The sequence below is a fragment of the Saccopteryx bilineata genome, chromosome 2 (genome assembly GCF_036850765.1).
Source record: "Saccopteryx bilineata isolate mSacBil1 chromosome 2, mSacBil1_pri_phased_curated, whole genome shotgun sequence".
Taxonomy (NCBI): domain Eukaryota; kingdom Metazoa; phylum Chordata; class Mammalia; order Chiroptera; family Emballonuridae; genus Saccopteryx; species Saccopteryx bilineata.
In genome coordinates this window covers 285,066,790-285,079,199 of record NC_089491.1, presented here as the reverse complement: position 1 = coordinate 285,079,199, position 12,410 = coordinate 285,066,790, and the positions used below count along the sequence as shown (strand labels likewise).

The following is a 12,410-nucleotide window of genomic DNA, read 5'->3' as shown; positions in this document are numbered from 1 at the left end:
GCTCGGGGAGAACCTTCCCTACAACCCAGACTGCGCCGGGCCAGACGAGACGCTCAATCCCGGTCCCGCGGTGGGGCGTGCACACTGCTGGCCAAGGACACGGCACTCGGGTCCCGGGGGGTTTCCTCACTGGTGTCACTCCTCGTGGAGGTGACAGGAGCCAGGATGCTCAGGTTCCTTCCCACCCAGCCACCGTCCCCATCTCACAGGGAAAGCCTCCGGAGACTGGCACTCTTACCTGCAAGGCTGCTGGACACCACGTCCCGTGCTCCAGCCACCCAGACCTCGCTGCTGGCCGACCCCTTCCTCGCCTCGCCTCTCCTCTCTTCCCTCCCTGGGTTTAAATGCTGGCTGGGCTGGGGAGGAGCTGGCCAGGATCCCTCTCATTGGCAGGCGTGGGGAGCAGTTGCTATAGCAGCGCCTTCTAACAAGGGGGGGAATACTTACGCAGCAGTAAGTATAGTAAAAATAGCGGAGGCTGTTTCCATTTAAGCAGCTCCAGAACAAGGTTATTAAAGTAGGAGTTTGCTTGTCGCCTGCCCAGGAACTGGGTCTCAGGGCTTGAAAGTGAGTTCCTAAAGTGTTGTTCTCTTTTCCCGGTTTCGGGCCCTCTGACATTTACTGGTGACACTTAGGGAAAGAGCTGTCACATAGACGGACGTGAGCAGAGACTCTCAGGGACAGGACCTCCTGGGACCCCACGCCGCCTCCGTCCTTCAGCTCGCAGCGCTGAGGGGCAGGGTGGCAAGGCTCTGGCTGGCTGAGCGCAGGACGTGAGACCCGCACCTTCAACTCCCCAGCCCAGCCCATCCAGACCCCCCATCACCAACCAGGAAGGCACAGGGGTGCCACTTTGCACCCCCTTTCCTTTTTGCCATCAGTTGGACAGACCTCTGTCCTTCCTGTGAACCAGAGCTGCTCCCTGCACTCTCCCCCCTCGCTGCCTGCCTGCGTGCAGGTCAACAACATAGTGGGAGGGCCGTGCGGTCCAGCTCACTGATGTGGACGTGGAGTGCTGCTGAGGGGAAAAGAAGGGGGAAGCAAGCAGCTGCCCCAGACCTGGTGAGGGTGTGGCCAGGGCCAGAGCCTGTATCTGGAGCTAGTGTCTGCCACTGGCAAGTGACCTCTGACGTAACCTCCTTGTGCCTCAGTTTACTCATCTTTAAAGAGGAGTAACACAGCTCTGGTGAGAATTAAATGAGTTGATACAGATAAAGAATTTGGACTAGTCCCAGGGACACAGGAGTCAATACATGTTAGCTGCTAGGATTGCTGTAATTATGATTGCCACCATTTTTTATTCTTCTTGTATACCCCACAAAGGAGTCCTGGATAGCCTGTGCCCCCGATTCTGAATGGGTACACAGTTCTCTGCCTTGCCTCCCTCACCGCCTCAAATAGCCCCGCTACCTTCCCGAAATCGAGGCCAGCTACACACAGAGGGGACCACGGTGGTGTGAACCAGCGCTCACCAGAATGTCCCCCAGTCCCCAAACGTGGCTCCTCTCCCCTGGACCTTTCTTCGCTGATCCTTAAATAAGAAAGTCCCCCCTAGAGGCTCCTGGGACCTTGCTGTCCCCTTGAGCTGCTCTGCTCGTCTTCACTTCCCTCTACTAGTTCTCCCCAGACAAGTGGGCTTTGCCAGCTCTCTCTGTTACTCTGCCCCCCCATGCCCTGAGGAGGGGGAGAGCTCAACTAGAGGCCCCTCCCTCCAGCTGGCTGGTGGGGGCACACATGTCACTATCACAGACACCCCCCTGCCCCGTGCTGTAGCTCAACAAGACAGAAGGTGACTGCTCTCACAGTACACATAGCAGAGACAGGCTGGCCAGGCAGGGCCACCGTCCCTGGTCCCTGGTCTCCAGGGCCACCTCTCAGCCAGTGGGAGCACGAAGGGCGCCCAGTCCTTAAAAACACAAAAACAAGACCTTTTTTTATTTTACGATCATTTCAGAGTTGCAGAAAAATTACAAAAATATAACAGAGGATCCCCACATAACCTTCGTCCACATTCTCCAAATGCTACCCAGTGTGCTTTATCACTCATTTCTCTATTTTTTCCTAAGATGTGTGAGAGTAACTTAAAGACATGGTTTACCTCCTTACCTCCAAATAACTTCAGTGTGTAATATGTCCCCAAAACAAGGACACACTCTTACATACCCTTGATAGGGTGATCCAAATGAGGAAATTAACACTGACATAATAGTATTGTCTAATTTACAGACTGGATTCAGAGTTCATCAGTTATCTCTCTCCTATCACAAAAGAAAAAACAATAACTTTACTGGTCCGGGGTCCGACTCTGGATGCCTCGTGGCACCGAGCTGCCCCGCCCTGAGTCCCCCGTAACCTGCACCATCTCCCGGTCTTCCCTTCACCTTTCCCGGCCCTGCCGGTTTTGAAGGGTGAAGATCAGGTATTCTGCACAATGCCCTCAAGCGTTCCTACTTCAGAACCTTTTTGAGTCAGGATTTTGTTTCTTAGAGCTGAACGCATTGTTCAGTTAATTTCTTAGTAGCAAAGTGGCTTATTGGCACCCTTCTGAGAACATGGCAAGCACAGGGGACCCCAGCAGGAAACACTCACAGCCGGTGACAAGCCGTGGCGTAATGACGGGGAAGTCAGTCTCCACAGCTCCCTGTGCTTTCGGTTTCGCTGTGCTGTCCTGACATTGGTAGACTTGAAAGGGCCACAGATTCTTTGCAGCAACTTCCTTAACAAGAGGTTAAATGGATTTCCCCAGGGCTTGAACTTGGCCTACAGCCATTGTGAGTGCCTCTGCCCAACAGAGTGTGGCTAAGTGACACTAGGGTTCTGAGCTGGGGCCTCAGATGGCCTTGCAGCTTCTGCTGTCACCCGCTTGGAACACAGTGCCTTCTGGGGGATTAAAGGACCACAGGGAGCAAGAGGCTGGGCCGTCCAGCGGAAGCCCAGGTGCATGCATGAGCCCAGCCAACGCTCTGGGAGCCCTCCAGCCCAGTCCAACCCGACTGCAAACCACAGAATTATGAGCAAAGAGTAATTGTTTTAAGTTGCTGTGTTTTGGAGAGCTTTACTATGCAACAATGGAAAAATGATACAGTGCCTAAACCCCAACTAGGGAAATAATTTAGCTTGAAACTAATTTCAACCCATTATTTTGTCCAAATAGTGTAACCCGTTCCAGAAAGACCTGGAAAAAAACGGAGTTGCCGGTTTACATGATGGTTCAACCAACATGTTATTAAAAACATGTTTTATTTGAGAAAAATGTAGGAAAAAAGTATTCCAACTATAGTCATCTCCAATTTTATTGGTCCTAAGAAACCACTCTAAACCCAATAGACCAATGTGCTGGCTCAGAGATAGCCTAGTCCGCTGGGTCTGGTTTGGAGACCTGGACCCTGTCTTGGCTGGGCTGGGTCTGTCTGAGCTGGTCGGAAGATACATCTCAGGATCTTCAATTAGGATTCTGCTGATTCTAAAGGAACTAAAACCAAACCTCAACAGACCCCCACTGTCAACATCTTGCCCCAGATCACTCGCTTGTTCGCTCGCTCTGCCATAAATTATATAGTATAGTCAGTTCCCACATAGGGTCACCTTCCCTTTGTGGTAGATCCTGAACTCAGACCTTTCACAGCACTTACAGGGAGGTGCCATCTTTGACTTTAAATGTGCATGTGCCTGCAGAAACAGACCAGAGTGTGGCCTGCAGCACAAAGGATGTGTATGACTCCCGTCAAGGCAGTGAAAGACCTGATTCTTCTCCCATCAATATTTTCTTTTCTTGGATCAATACTTTTTGATATCCATCTCAGTATTAGTCGATATCTTCCTACTAATCTTTTCTGGCGAAAACAGTTGTTATGGGCCTGGAGAGTGTGGGAGTGGATTTGCAGCCAGGGCTCAGATTGGAGGGGATGGCAGCTGGTCTCTAAGAAGTTCTTCATGCACCGCTCGCCCAGAGATGGTTGTTTTGTAGATATCAGTATTATTTTCATTATAAAAGTTAACTTATTATTGTCAACCGGCTAAAACACACAGAAAAGCATGAAGAAAAGTATTTCCTGTAATTCCCACAATTGAAGATAACCACTGATTTTTTTCTTCTACAAATCTTTACATATATGAAGTGATGATATATATGATATATCTGTGCACATGTATTTTTAGAAGATTAAACAACTACGATTATATTATATAGGATTTTCCTGCTCTTCGCTCTACACGTATAGTATTTCTCCCTTTATTTTTTATATGTGTTTTCAGGGACATGCTTTCTATTGTTGCACAGTGTCCTAGTGTGTGCTTCTAACACATGGGGGGAAAGGATGGGATTGCAAAGGGCCAGGAAGGCATTTGGGAGAGAAATGGAAATAAAGGTTCTAGTATGCCTTGACTGTGGTGACTATCATAGGACTGTACACATTTGTCAAAATTCACTGAATTTTATACATTAGAGGGGCAAATTTTATTGTGTAAAACTTATATCTCAATATATCCACTTCAAGGGGAAAAATGATTTAGCCAAAGGACCACCTCATTTTTATGACCCCGTGCTGCCCAGATCTTGTCTGTTCTTTAATTTCTCAGTCTTGACAGCACATGGGAACCGCCTGGGAGTGTTTAATCAAGTGAGATGCCAGGGTTTAGGAAGTCAGGAACGAGAGACGCTGGTTGAACTGGCCGTGGCCCAGGCCAAGGCACCAGCTTTCTGAAAGCTCCCCCAGGACTCTAAAATGTGCAGCCAGAGTTGAGAAGCACCAATCTGCACCGTAAGTCATGGGCCAGGGAAGCAGGAGGAGATCAAATGGGACATGTAAATTTCAGAATCATAAAAGAGTTTTATGAATTTTGCAAACTAAGCATTTATTAGTCCCCTGACTTTTTTTTTTTTAATTTTTATTTATTTATTTTTTACAGAGACAGAGAGTGAGTCAGAGAGAGGGATAGACAGGGACAGACAGACAGGAACGGAGAGAGATGAGAAGCATCAATCATTAGTTTTTCATTGCACGTTGCAACACCTTAGTTGTTTTTTATTGATTGCTTTCTCATATGTGCCTTGACTGCGGGCCTTCAGCAGACTGAGTAACCCCTTGCTGGAGCCAGCGACCTTGGGTTCAAGCTGGTGGGCTTTTGCTCAAACCAGATGAGCCCGCGTTCAAGCTTGCAACCTCGGGGTCTCGAACCTGGGTCCTCAGCATCCCAGTCCGATGCTCTATCCACTGCGCCACCGCCTGGTCAGGCAGTCCCCTGACTTTTTTAATCCTGTTTCCCCCCGAAGCCTGAGATAGTCATAAAAATATTTTTATTGCAATATAAATCACATACCATAGAACTCATCCTGTTAAAGTGTATAATTCAGTGGTTCTTAGTATATTCACAAGGTTGTTCAGCTGTTACATTACTATTATTTACTTTGAGAACATTTTCTTCAACCCAAGATCAAACCCCACACCATTAATAGTCACTTCCCATTGCCCCCACCCGTGACAACCACTAATTTACTTGCTGCCTTTATGAATTTGCCTATTCTGGACATTTCATATGAATAGAATCATATATGATCTTTTGTGACTGACTTATTTTGTTTAACAGAGCACTTTTAAGGTTCACTGATGTAGCATGCATCAGTACTCTGTTCCTTTTTGTGGCCAAATAACTTTCCATCATATGGATATAGCATATTTTATTTCCACTTTTGCCATCTATTATAAATATTGTTGCTATGAACATTTGTGTACAAGTTTTTGCATGGACATATGGTATTTAGGGAGGGGTGTAAGTGACTGCTGGGCCATTTGGTGTAACTTTATGTTTAACTTTTTGAGGAACTGTCAAATGGTTTCCCAAAGTGATTATACCATTTTACATTCTCACAAAGAATGTATAAGGGTTCCAATTTCTTTATGTCGTCTCCAACACTTATTTTTGTCTGGCTCCATTATTGTGTCATCCTAGTGGTTGTAAAGTTATATCTTGAGTTTTTTATTTATACTTCATTAATGGTTAATGATGTTGAACATCCTCTCATGTGCTTACTGGCCATTTGTATATCTTCTTTGGAGAAATGTCTGTTCAAATCCTTTTCCCATTTCAATTGGATTATCTGTATTTTTATTATTGAGTTAGAAGAGTTCTTTATATATTCTGGACACTAAACTCTTAATAAATATGATTTACTTATGTGTATGATTTTTAAATCTTTTCTCTCATTCTTTGAACTGTCTTTTCACTTTCTTGATAGTGTTAGATTCAGGGAGTACTGACATGCTGGGGCTGCCAAGAGTGTACAAGGTCCCTGTGATGCTGAGAACAAAGAGTTCAGCTACATCCTGCATTGAGTCAGAGACCCTTATCAGAAGTTTATGTTTGAAATTCTCCACTGAGTAATACCCCCCCTGTAACTGCGCACGACCTCCCTAGCCAATGACTAACAGCCACATCAGCTTCTGTATGATGCTTACTCATCCTAGACAGCCACCCTATAAAAAGGAGCCATTTTAGAAGCTCGGGGCTGCAGTCCCTGTGTTTGGGGGGGCTGCAGTTCCTGCGCAGTTTGTTGGCTGCGCAGTTTGTTGGCTGCGCAGGTTTGGTTGGCTGCAGTGCTCCAGTCTCTTCGGAGGCGTGGGTTACCTGCAGTCCCTGCGCAGGTTTGGGGGGCTGCAGTGTTCCCCTGTGTGGGTTACCTGCAGTCCCTGCGCAGGTTTGGGGGGGGGCTGCAGTGCTCCCTTGCATGGGTTGCCTGCAGTCCTGTGCAGGTCTGCAATAAAACTTATAAAATTCACTTTGTGTCTGCTGTGGCCTGTCTCCTAGGATGTTACAATAGCATCCTTTCAAGCATAGGAATTTTTAACTTTGATTAAGTCCTTTTTTTTTTTAAAGCCAGTGAGAGAGAGACAGACAGGAAGAGAGAGAGATGAGAAGCATCAACTCATAGTTGCAGCACTTCTAGTTGTTCATTGACTGCTTCCTCATATGTGCCTTAACTAGGTTGTTCCAGCACAGCCAGTGACTTCTTGCTCAAGCCAGTGACCTTGGGCTCAAGCCAGTGACCACAGGGTCATGTCTATGATCCCATGCTCAAGCCAGTGACCCCTCACTCAGCTAGTGAGCCTGCGCCCAAGCCAACGACCTAGAGGTTTGAACCTGGGTTCTCAGCGTCCCAGGTCATCCCAGCTAATCATAGTAACTGAAGTCTCTTTGACATGATTTGATTTAGGAAAGGCTATCTGAACCACTTCTGTCAAATGGGGCTTCTGAAAAGTTTGCCTACATCAGAGGAGTTGGTCCTTCTCTTTCCAATGGCTGTTGTCATGCTTGCCTGGAATGTGGCAGGCGTCTCATAACTATGAGGGGAGCTAAACAGGACAAGATAAATGGGAAGAGTCTGGGTCCTTAAGGACATTCATGAACTCTGAAATTAATGACCCTTGGGACTTCTCATTATCTGAGATAATGTATTTCTTCATTATTTAAGCCAACTACGTTACCTGTATGCAAATCTTTCTACCCCGTACAGACTACCTGACTTGTCACAGAAAATGCTCTCAGACTACAAAACTTTCAGGGCATTGTACCCTGAGGACCCAAGGACTTGAAATTCTGCAAGGGGAGTTTCCCAACTTAGCCCCACATGCAGCCCCCTGAGAACTGCCAGGAGGCCTGCTGTAGAGGGTGCAGAGGATGGGAAAGGTATCGTACATAAGTCAAACTCCTTCACCAGCACTGAGTCCCTGGCTTCTGCAGTGGGGGGACAACTCGTCTCTATTGCTTTTCTAAAAAACCGGGTAGAGTTTTGGTTAAGGTGTTTAACATATTCTTATCGTCTAAGAATGCTTGGCTCTGGAGGAAGTGCTTTTACATGCTTAGTGGAATAATGAAATCTCAGCATCTTTGGATTGGGACAGAGCCAGAAGAGGCCAGAGATATAGGAGTCTCCGGCAGTCGTCACCTCCCCGAGTGAAGTCACCCTCCCTGTGGCTGGGACCTCCAGCCAGGGCTGCTCCTCACCCTGGGAGGAGGGAAGGTTCAGGTGCAAGTGGAAGCCAGCATGTGGGTTTCCAACAGCTGATGATGTGTATCTCTCCCCAGCTTCACATTCAGCGACCTCCCCTGGCTACTTAAAAATCAGCCACTGTGATTGCACGTACACCGTGGAATCAGAAAAGAGCTTCTCTCGGGAGAGCCAGCTGGTAAACGTTACCAGCGCTCCACTCAGAATTCTGCTCCTGGTCATTCTGGGAATCAGAGGTTCCTTTATACTGCCAAGGTATCATAACATCTCCCAAACTTCACGGCCCTAAGTCACAGTTCGGAAGAAAGCCTACTATCCCTCCCCGAAGATGACTAACTGCTTAAAAAATGATAGGAAAATCCAATCATTTTCTTTACAGACTGAGTCATTGCCTCCCATCTCAAACTGGCTTCCAGAGGCCAGGCTGCCCAGGCTTTTGTGGGCTTTTCATTGTTTCTGCTTTTGCTGTTGTTGTTTAAAACCATTTTTATTCTGCCTAATAGCCTAACTATCAACATTTTGGGTGTTTTGTTTTTAATTGTTGTTTTCTAAGAGTGTAGGATTACAGCAAAGCTGCTGCGTGGTAACGTTTCCATTGCATGTCAGGGCAAGGCGGCGGGTAATGATAAGGTCTCAGTGTGGGAATGCTGAGGTCACCCATCTGAGGCCACTGCAGCCCGCCATCCCTCTGGCCCTCTCTCCTCCCGTCCCCTCCCATCCCCTCCCATCTCTGTTGTCCTAGAGCCACCCTAGCTGCGCATTACCTGCTCTTCCTTCCCCCAGTCCCTCTTGCCAATTACAGGTTTGGGAAATGTCAAATGGGCAAAATTCATTGTCAACACAACACTATCCCCACTGGAACCTAAAGCTGAAGACAGACCTTTTTGTGAGTTACAGAGTATTTCAGATATACAAAAAGGTTTAGAGAAAATTATTTCAAACACTCTTGTACCATCTCTACCCAGCTTAGGAAATAAAATACTGTAAATACTGTCCAAGCCCCTGCAAATGTCTCTGATCGTATTCCCCTCCCTTCGGGAGAAAAACACCTAGTAGTCCTGTGTGTGTATGTAAGCCTACACAGTATATAGAATTTCTTCGTATGCTTTTAGGTTTTACATAAATGGTTTCCTATATGTTATACATCTGCCTTGCTGTAACTTGCTTAGTTTCTATCAATATTATGTTTTTATCCATGCTTGTTTAGTTTTCTCTTGCTGCATAACGAACTATCACAAAGGTAATGGCTTGAAACACATATTTATGATCTCCTAGTAACAGGGGGGTCAGGAGTCCCAGTGTGGCCTCTCTGGGTCCTCAGCTCATAGTCTCACAGGCTGCATTCTCATCTGGAGGACTAGCTGGGGAATCATCTACTTGCAAGCTCATGCAGGTTGTTGGCGCAGTTCATTGCCTCGAGTTCATGTGGCTCAGAGTACTACCTCCTGGAGGACACCAGTTCCCTGCCAGGTGGCCCTCTCCCTAGACAGTTCACATCACAGCAGCTCGCTTCTTCAAGGCCAGCAAAGTCACTCCAATCTGCTATAATGGAGTCTTAGGTAATGTATAAGATTCATCACGTCGCTTCTGTCATATTCATTCTATTGATTAGAGGAAAGTTACACTCAAGAGGAGGGGGTTGCACAAAGCTGTGGACACCAGTAGATGGGAATTACTGGGGTCTGACTGTCTTCCTAGGATCTCTCTGCCACAGTATTGATACATGTTACTCTGGTCTTATTTGTTGTTATATACGACTGCACTCTATTTTGCTGTTAATGATTATGATCAGGTGATTATTACAATTATTTGCTGTTAAAAACTACGTCATGCTTAATAATCTTTACAGATCTCTTCTACATGAGGAAGAGAGTGTCTGGACCCTACAGCACACATCTTCAACTATACTAGATGTGGTTAGTCACTCTCCAGAGTTCTTAGACCTATTTCTGTCCTGCTCAGAAGTGTGTGACTTTCCCCCACAATTCGACGTGCTTTCCTATACAGTACTCGCAACTGACAGAATTATTTTTATATGTTGATTTTATGGGCAATCGGACGGGTGTGATCTCCTGGTTCTGATTTTTATTTCCCTAAATACTAATGAGATTGAGTATCTTCTCCTACATTATTTTGGTTTGTCTTTCTGGGAACTGTCCTGGCTTGTTTGTATTTTTCTTACCAATGTCTAGTTCCTGATGTCTCCTGCTTCCTAATTCTTCGTCTGTATTACTGCGGTACTTCTTAGCCGTGCTTCTCCAGTGACTTCCTACTGTTTTGATATGCAGGAGTTTTACATTTTAATTTGGTTAAATTTATCAAATTTTTTCCCATTTATGACTTACTCTTTTTTAGAATTGTTCAAGAAATATTTTCCTATCCTGAGGTAAAAAAGATAGTCACCTATATTTTTCTATAAAGGTATTTTTTTTTAAGTTTTGATTGAACATATTTAGGTTTATAATATACCTGGAACTTATTTCTTTCCAGGGTATAAAGAAAGCATTCAATTTTACTATATTTTTCTATACCGATATCTAATCGTGTATCACCACTTACTGAATAGGCCATGTTTGCCCCTCTACTAGGCACGGTGTCCCTGTTTATCGGGTTTCCATCGTGTGTGGGTTTGCTTCCGTATTGTCTATTCTGTTCCTCTGGTCTACCTGCTTATCCCTGCACCGATATACTCTGCCTTACTATAATTTTACAGTAAGTTTTAATAGCCAATCATGCATAATCTACCATCGCATTCTTTTCTTCAAAAGTGTTTTAGTCTATACTTGACCTTCACTCTTTCATATAAACTTAGATTCACATTGTCAAAGGTTCATGAAAAGCCTTGTTGGAACTGGACTGGGGTTTGCAGATTAATTAAGGAATATTATGGGCTGAATAAAGTCCCTCCAAAGTTTATATATTGAAGTACTTATACCCAGTAGCTCAGGCTGTAAGTATATTTTGGAGATAGAATTTTTAAAGAGGTAATGAAGGTTAAATGAGGTCACAGGGATGAGCCCTAATCCTATGACTGGTGACCTTATAAGAAGAGGAGATCATAGCCCAGAGGCGTGTATGACTATATGAAGACACAGGGAGAAGACGGCCTCCTACAAGCTGAGGAGAGACACCTCAGAAGAAACCAACCATGCCTGGCCCTGGCCAGTTGGCTCAGCGGTAGAGCGTCGGCCTGGCATGCGGGGGACCAGGGTTTGATTCCCAGCCAGGGCACATAGGAGAAGCGCCCATTTGCTTCTCCACACCCCCCCCCCCTTCCTCTCTGTCTCTCTCTTCCCCTCCCGCAGCCAAGGCTCCATTGGAGCAAAGATGGCCTGGGCGCTGGGGATGGCTCCTTGGCCTCTGCCCCAGGCGCTAGAGTGGCTCTGGTCGCAGCAGAGCGACGCCCTGGAGGGGCAGAGCGTCACCCCTAGTGGGCGTGCCGGGTGGATCCCCGTCGGGCGCATGCGGGAGTCTGTCTGACTGTCTCTCCCCGTTTCCAGCTTCAGAAAAATATAAAAAGAAAAAAGAAAAAAAAAGAAACCAACCATGCCAACACCCTGATCTTGGACTTGAAGCTCTAGCACTGTGAAAAAAATTCATTTTCTGTTGTGTAAACCCACTCTATGGTATTCTGCTATCGTAGCCCCAGTAAACTAATACAGAGAATACTAATATAGTCACAACACTTGGAGTTCTCTTGTCTACAAACATGAGCCATCTCTCCATTTATACAAGGCTCCTATCAACAAAGTTTAACCCTTTGAGTAGTAAGTTTTTTTTATGTTCACTGACCCCCGAGAGTGAGTTTTTTTCAAAAAATGAAATTAGTTTCAGTTACAGTTTTATTAACTTAAAATCATATTTGTTTGATAACCAATATATGGAAATAAGAAGAACATACACTTGCCTTTTTTTAAAGTTGCCTTACACATTTTTAAAATAAAAATTTTTGTACGATCATACTCCGGATGGTCAGGAGGCACGAGGACGTACATGCACGTTTGTACTACTCAAAGGAGTAATAACTGTCTCCATAGGGAGCTTTTATATCTTTTGTTAGATTTACTCTAAGGTAGCTTTATTTTGTTTTTATTTTTGTATTAATTTCAATAATTTTTCTGTAGATTAATGAAAGTTTAATTTCCTTCTTTTATACCTTTATCTTTTTTGACATAATTGACTAGATACACTGAAAGATGGTATCCTTGTTTTGACCTTGATCTTCAAGGACATGCTTCCACAGTCTCAAGGGCATACCTGTTTTCGTAGGGGCTTCCCTGTGCTATCCAGCAGCACGCACCCGCTCAGTCTGTCCGCAGCCCGCTCTTCCCTGGGCCCCTGCTCGCTGCTCTCCCTCCATTACAATCTACCTGTTTTGAGCCTTGTATCTTGAAAGTAAAGTGAG

At 45.5% G+C, this 12,410-nt stretch overlaps 1 protein-coding gene across 2 annotated transcripts in view; it reads right to left on the bottom strand.

Annotated features, from left to right (window-relative positions):
- TNN (tenascin N) overlaps positions 1-311 on the bottom strand; it is a 48,012-nt gene extending 47,701 nt beyond the window's left edge. For both annotated transcript variants that reach the window (XM_066255120.1, XM_066255121.1), the window contains exon 1: positions 239-311. The gene's annotated coding sequence lies outside the window, so the exon portion shown is untranslated. The remainder of the gene's footprint in view (positions 1-238) is intronic.
- Between the last annotated feature and the right edge of the window lie 12,099 nt (positions 312-12,410).